Raw genomic sequence first — 6539 nt, forward strand, 5'->3', positions numbered from 1 at the left:
CCCCTCCCTGCCCATCTTCAAGTTTTTGCTTAAGGCCCACCTCTTCAATGCTGCGTTCGGCACCTAACCCTTACCGTTCAGTGAATCCAGACTGCCCCAATTTGACTGCCCCTATCGGACCGACCCTTCACTTGTCTATTAGATTGTAAGCTCTTTGAGCAGGGACTGTCTCTCTTTGTTAAATTGTACAGCACTGCGTAACCCTAGTAGCGCTCTAGAAATGTTAAGTAGTAGTAGTAGTAGTAAGTATTCCTGTTCCAATCAGTTACTGCATGCTAATTGAAAGAAAACATAGCAATAGAAGAACATGAAGGCAGATAAAGACCATATGGTCTATCCAATCTGCCCATCCATGCCATCTACTCTCTCTATCACTCCCTTAGAGATTCTGGACAAGATTTTAAATATGGCGCCTAGAATCTAGGTGCATCCAATAGAGATGCCTAGGCATAGTCTATAAGATGTGCCTACATTCAGATGCAGTATATAGAATATGCATTGGGCCTGGTGGACATACAGAAATTTACACACCAGTGAAAAGATGGTGTAAATGTGTGTGCACCAAAATCATTATGTGTACTGGCACAATTTCTGTAGATTTGATTGATAGGTCCAGCATGCCCACAGTGCGCCCATGACTGAACTCTCTGTTTGGCTGCATGCAGTGGAATTTACACGTACTGCTTTTCAGCATAAACCTAGCAAAGTGTGCATGTAAATTCCAGTTATGGCTTATTGGTATTGATAAGGGTTCTTATATGCCAATTATAAAGATGTGAGTGGCGCATTAACCAACTTAGGTGCACGCATAGATTAGACTTGCACATTAATCTACACACATGCCTTCACGCGTCATATATAGAATCCGGAAGCAAATGTACTTGTAGTAAGCTATTTTGAATTCAAAATGATAAAGGGGATGGACCTCCTCTCATATGAGGAAGGACTAAAGAGGTTAGGGTTCTACAGCGTGAAAAAGAGATGAATGAGGAGAGGTATGACTGAGGTCTACAAAATCCAGAGAGGTGTAGAACTAGTAGAAGTGAATCAATTTTTTACTCATTCCAAAAGTACAAAGTCTAAGGTACACTCAAGGAAGTTACATGGAAATAATTTAAAACAAATGGGAGAAAATATTTTGTTTTTCACTCCAAGAATAGTTAAGCTCTGGGTTTATTTATTTACTAGTAAAAAAGGCCCGTTTCTGGAACGAATGAAACGGGCGCTAGCAAGGTTTTCCTGGGAGTGTGTATGTTTGAGAGAGAGAGAGCCAGAGCGAATGTGCGGGTGTGTGACAGAGTGAGACTGTCTGTGTGACAGTCTGTGTGTGTGAGAATGAGAGTGTGTGACAGGGCCCCCTCCCCTGTTCCTAATGCCCCTCACCCCGTTCCCTCCCCTCCTTTTCCTCCTCCTTCCCACACTTTGGGTTCCTTAAGGCTTTCAAAAGTCTATGTACCCCCGTGGCCCTAACGCCCAGTATCCGGATACCCCACTGCTTTCCTCCTCACCCCTCCCCCAAGATGTAATACTTTCACGTACTTCATTTTTTTAAAAAAGTGTCCTATCTACCCTGTGTACAAATGCCCGGCATTCAGATTGTGTTCCTCTCATAAATTTTCATTTCTTTCATTCATTCAGAACTTGCCCCCCCCCCCGAACACTTTTGGTTCCTTCAGTCTTTTAAAACTGTCCTATGTACCCTGTGTGCTAATGGCCAGCATTGAGATTGTTTTCCTGTCCCAAATTTGCATGTCTTTCAGTTATTCACAACTCCCCCCCCCCCTTCTCCAGTTTAACACTTTCGTTTCCTTCAGTCTTTTAAAACTCTCCTATCTACCCTGTGTCCTAATGGCCAGCATTCAGATTGTTCCCAAATGTTCATGTATTTCAGTGGTTCAGAACTCCCCCCCCCCCTCCCCCCATTTAACACTTCCGGTTCCTTCAGTCTTTTAAAACTCTCCTATCAACCCTGTGTCCTAATGGCCAGCACTCAGATTGTTTTGCTTTGCCAAATTGTCTGTCACTGAGGTCAGTGCGTGCCTGCCTAGCAGACCACTTCCGGCAGGCACAGTCCCAAGCACATCCTGTTGGAGGTGAGAATTATTATATAGGATTTGCTACATTTTTACCCTACATTTTCCCACCCATTTGCAGGCTCAATGTGGCTTACATAATGTCACAAAAGATATAGTTATGAACAGAGTAAGAGGTGTGATCTAAATTAACATATTACTATGCAAGAAATAAGGAACATATGTCTGTGGAATAATTTACATAACACATATTAAAAACAAAACAAAACAATAATATATGATGATCAATAATGATAATATGGCTAATATAATCAATTCAGAGGTTTAAAAATGGTTTGGACAAATTCATGGAAGAAAAGTCCATAGTCTGCTATTGAGATTATGGACTCTGCTACTGTTTGCCCTGGGATTGATAGAATGGAATGTTGCTATTTTTTGGGTTACTGCCATGTACTTGTGACCTGGCTTGGCCACTGTTGGAAACAGGATACAGAGCTAGATTGGCCACTGATCTGACCCATATATGGCTATTCTTATGTTAAGATACTGTTTTCATGTCCATTTCCCACGGGAGGCCGTTCCTTGAAATCACCACCCTTTCCATAAAGAAGTATTTCCTCAGATTACTTCTGAGTCTATCCCTTTTCACCTTCATCCTATACCCCCTCCTTACAGGGCTACATTGAAAACCCAATGTCTGATTTTCAAGGTATTCAGACAAATTGGGCAGAGTACGTAAGAATAAGATAGCCCTTTACACATTTTTGAAACCTCTAAGATTCTCTCTAGGATCATCACTATCTGTCTTCTCATCAAAATAATATGTACAATGTTATACCCACCAGTGAGCCTTCTCAGGAGTAGACCCCATACTCTGGAATTTATTCTGAGGAGCTACGTATAAATTGAGACTACCTCTACTTCAGGAAGCAGGCAAAAGCCTGGCTCTTCTCCCAAGGATTTAATATATAGGGTGACTGACTATACAACCTTTCTGCACATGGACTAGCTTGTTACATGCACTGTAAAATAGACAAGTTCCTTACATCTTGATTAACTGTACAAAGAACTTGCCTTTAGTTTAGCTACCCATTTATTTATCTCAACTGACTCTGTATCATGCATCTTGTCCTCATCTGTAGAAAATCATTAGTATCGTAGCTATGTTATTTCAATGTTCTAATGTGTGCTTATTAGATATTCCATCATATTATCTGTTATTTGAATTTCAGTACTGTTAAATGTGTATATTCTGCTCTAGGCAGTCCAATTATTAAGTTTCAATTTCCTGTTTTCAAGTTTTCCTCTTTCATTGTGTATCTGGATTTTCAGAAGGCGTTTGACAAAGTACCTCATGAAAGACTCCAGAGGAAAATGGAGAGTCATTGGATAGGAGGTAGTGTACTATTGTGGATTAAATACTGGTTAAAAGATAGAAAACAGAGTAGGGTTAAATGGTCATTATTCTCAATGGAGAAGGGTAATTAGTGGGGTTCCCCAGGGGTCTGTGCTGGGACCGCTGCTTTTTAACATATTTATAAATGACCAAGAGATGGGGGTAACTAGTGAGGTAATTAAATTTGCTGACGACACAAAGTTATTCAAAGTAGTTAAATCGCAAGAAGATTGTGAAAATTTACAAGAGGACCTTACGAGACTGGAAGACTGGGTGTCTAAATGGCAAATGACATTTAATCTGAGCAAGTGCAAAGTGATGCATGTGGGAAAGAGGAACCCAAATTATAGCTACGTCATGCAAGGTTCCACGTTAGGAGTTACTAACCAAGAAAAGGATCTAGGTGTCATCGTTGATCATACGTTGAAACACTCTGCTCAGTATGCTGCGGTGGCTAAGAAAGCAAGTAGAATGTTAGGTATTATTAGGAAAGGAATGGAAAACAAAAATGAGGACGTTATAATGCCTCCATGGTGCGACTGCACCTCGAATATTGTGATCAATTCCGGTCAACGCATCTAAAAAAGATATAGTAGAATTTGAAAAGGTGCAGAGAAGGGCGAAGAAAATGATAAAGGGGATGGGACGACTTCCTTATGAGAAAAGCTAAAGTGGCTGGTGCTCTTCAGCTTGGAGAAAAGACAGCTGAGGAGAGATATGATAGAGCTCTATAAAATATTGAGTGGAGTGGAACGGGTAGACGTGAAGCGTCTGTTTATGCCTTCTAAAAATACTAGCACTAGGGGGCATGCGATGAAGCTACAAAATAGTAAATTAAAAACAAATCGGAGAAAATGTTTGTAGTTCAACTCTAGAATTCATTGCCAGAAAATGTTGTAAAGGCGGTTAGCTTAGCAGAGTTAAAAAAAGGTTTGACAGGCTTCCTAAAGGAAAAGTCCATAGACCATTATTAATTTGGACTTGGGGAAAATATTTCTGGGATAAGCAGCTTAAAATATTTTGTACTTTTTGGGGGATCTTGCCAGGTATTTGTGGCATGGCTTGGCCACTGTTGGAAACAGGATGCTGGACTTGATGGACCTTTGGTCTGTCCCAGTATGGCAATACTTATACTTATGTACTTATTGTATTTATGTTTATAATAGCTCTACTATTGCAATGCTGTTAACAAAGTTGTAAATTTTATGTTAAACTGTAGCTACTATACACCTCCTTTGGTGAAACTCTTCATAAAGGCAGTTAATAAATCCCAATAATAAATAAATAATACTTATTGGGATCTTCAAGTCTGTCTCAGTATGCTTTATGATGAAGACCACTGATCATTTTGTCATCCCCTGAACTGACTCCATCCTGTTTATATCTTTTTGAAGGTGTGGTCTCAAGAACTTTACACAATATTCTCAATGAGGTCTCACCAGAGTGCTATACAGGGGGATCACCTCCTTTTTCATGCTGGTCTTTTCTCTCCTTATGTCCCCAAGCATCTTTCTAGCTTTTGCCATCAACTTTTCTATTTGTTTGGCCACTTTACAGTCATCATCAGATAAGATCACACCCAAGTCCCGCTCCTCATTCATGCACAAAATTTCTTCACCCCCTAAAATGTATCATTCTCTCAGGTTTTTGTAGCACAAATGCATGACCCTGAATTTTTTAGCATTAAATCTAAGCTGCAAAATTCAGATTATTTCTATAGTTTTGCTAAATCCTTCCTCATGTTATCCAAACTATCAGGGATGTCTACCTTTTTGGCAGATTTTGGAATAATTTGCAAAGAGGCAATCCTTACCACAAAGACTTTCAGCAATATTGCTTACAAAAATGTTTAAAAAGAAGTTTTTTATACCCTTAGGTGATGGAAAAGGGAACGGTGAATTAAGCTTTTTTTTTTTTCAAATCATAGGCCACTCTAATGTCACTAGATTCACAGTAATGTTCAAAGATGTCTATTTTTAAGACTTTCAACCTCTGCTTCTAAAGTATATAATGTTTGCCTTATTAAACACCCAAGTTTAACACAAGTTTCAATCAAACTGAATGCAATCATAGAAAAATAAATCACTGACTGCAGTTTGAATTTCTACCTTCACACATTACTTCATGATCCAGTAACCAGATCCCTGGAGCTTTTCACAATTTTTATAACCTAGCTGATTGAAGATCTGTGAGTCTTCAAGAAAGGGTGCCCCAAGATTTCACATTGTTAAGGTAATTCACAGTTATGTTTACCATGTAGTTACTCAGTTATTTTTAAATTATATAAGTTTCACTGAGCTGTGTGATTCAGATAATGAGAATATTCCAAGAGAAGGAATGCTAAACCTTTTCCTAAACTATATATTCTCATTGGCAAATGAAATGTGTACAGTAAGCAATATTAAAATTACCAAGAATATATTAATTTTACAATAAGTAAAACTATAAAATTATGTTTTTATTGATTTCATAGCAATATGAATCTTACAGACATTTTTCCATTTCTAAAAGTATATACAGATTTTGCATTCTGAGATACATTCACTGTAGATCAGATGTAGATAATAATTGTAAGAACCAAGTTTGAATTTGTGATTTTTGAGGTGTTTTTTTATACACTTCTACCCTGATCAGGAAAAAATATTAGAATAATGATTCTGAAATGTGTTGTTTTATTTGCTACAGAGTAAAAAGTTGGAAGACGGTGCTATTATCAAAAAAACCAAAAACCTAACCTAACTAGATGGTCATTAGCATTATCCCTGATAGCAAGAGAGATAACAATCAGTCTGGTTAATCATAGATTTTTGATTCTTTCTGCCCAGTTTCCCAACAGAAGCCATAGACCAGGTTATTTATCTGTTATTCGTCTTCAATTATAAATAAAAGATCACTTCCGATGAGATTAAGGTTGTGTTTTCCTAAGTCAATGCAAGTATGAAACAGGAATATAATACAGCTCTTTGTTTTACTAGAGAGAAGAAAAAGCAGAAGAACCGAGAAAGAATTTTTGTGACATATAATTTTGACAGAATAAGCAAGAGATTAGAGGATAACAGATTGTCTTCCACACAGGGGTGTCATGCATGTAGTTTGCGGTTTTCACACCA

The sequence above is a fragment of the Microcaecilia unicolor genome, chromosome 14, assembly GCF_901765095.1.
Source record: "Microcaecilia unicolor chromosome 14, aMicUni1.1, whole genome shotgun sequence".
NCBI classification, from domain to species: Eukaryota; Metazoa; Chordata; class Amphibia; order Gymnophiona; family Siphonopidae; genus Microcaecilia; species Microcaecilia unicolor.